General features: G+C 74.8%; 1 protein-coding gene across 1 annotated transcript in view; it reads right to left on the reverse strand.

Annotated features, from left to right (window-relative positions):
- The window catches only part of NAT8L (N-acetyltransferase 8-like (GCN5-related, putative)), a 31401-nt gene that overhangs the window by 30783 nt on the left and 289 nt on the right, over window positions 1-329 (reverse strand). The window lies entirely within an intron of this gene.

The following is a 329-nucleotide window of genomic DNA, read 5'->3' on the forward strand; positions in this document are numbered from 1 at the left end:
GGGGGGGGGGTGCGCAGGGAGGAGGACGGGCTCCTCCTCTTCGCAGGACCCGAAAAGCTTCGGCCTCTCCCGGTTGGAACCGGCCGGCATCTGCCCGAGGCATGCGCCGTGCACGGCCGGTGCAGGGACGGGGCGGAGGCGGGAGGATGCTGGGCGGGGAGCCGGGGTGCCCCGGACCCCCCCTTCCCTCGAGGTGCATCCCCCGAGAGCTTCGTCTGTGCCTCCCCCCCCGCCAGGTGACCCCCGTGTAGCCCCCCCTGCGGGGTGCAGCTCTGCCTCCTCACAAGCTTCACCTGTGCATCCCCCCCCCCCCCCCGCGCAGGCTCCCC

This window comes from Haliaeetus leucocephalus, unplaced genomic scaffold (genome assembly GCF_000737465.1).
Source record: "Haliaeetus leucocephalus isolate CR32 unplaced genomic scaffold, Haliaeetus_leucocephalus-4.0 Scaffold51, whole genome shotgun sequence".
Lineage (NCBI taxonomy): Eukaryota > Metazoa > Chordata > Aves > Accipitriformes > Accipitridae > Haliaeetus > Haliaeetus leucocephalus.